We start from the raw sequence: 318 nt of genomic DNA, 5'->3' as shown, positions 1-318 counted from the left end.
TTGACCGCCCGGCCGCGCCCTTTGCTCTTGCGGTCTCAGGTTCGCCGCGCCCTCGAGGCCAATGAGGATCGATGCAGGTCTCGACTTTCCCCCAAAATCTAAATATGTCCGTGGGTTCCCGACAGCGAGCAAGGTCGAGCCGCGAGGGAGAGAAGGCCCGCGGAGAGGGGCGCCGCCTCCACCTCCTCCTCGATGAGAGCCGCCGAGGCCGAGTCCCCCTAAAGGTGCGTAACAAAAGAAACGATCTCGACAGAGAGCCTCAGTATTGTAAAAGTCAAGAGTCACCTTGAGCTCAATCGATGACGGGACACCTGCGAC

Source organism: Penaeus monodon, chromosome 27, assembly GCF_015228065.2.
Source record: "Penaeus monodon isolate SGIC_2016 chromosome 27, NSTDA_Pmon_1, whole genome shotgun sequence".
In the NCBI taxonomy this organism is placed as follows: Eukaryota; Metazoa; Arthropoda; class Malacostraca; order Decapoda; family Penaeidae; genus Penaeus; species Penaeus monodon.
This window is presented reverse-complemented; position numbering follows the sequence as displayed.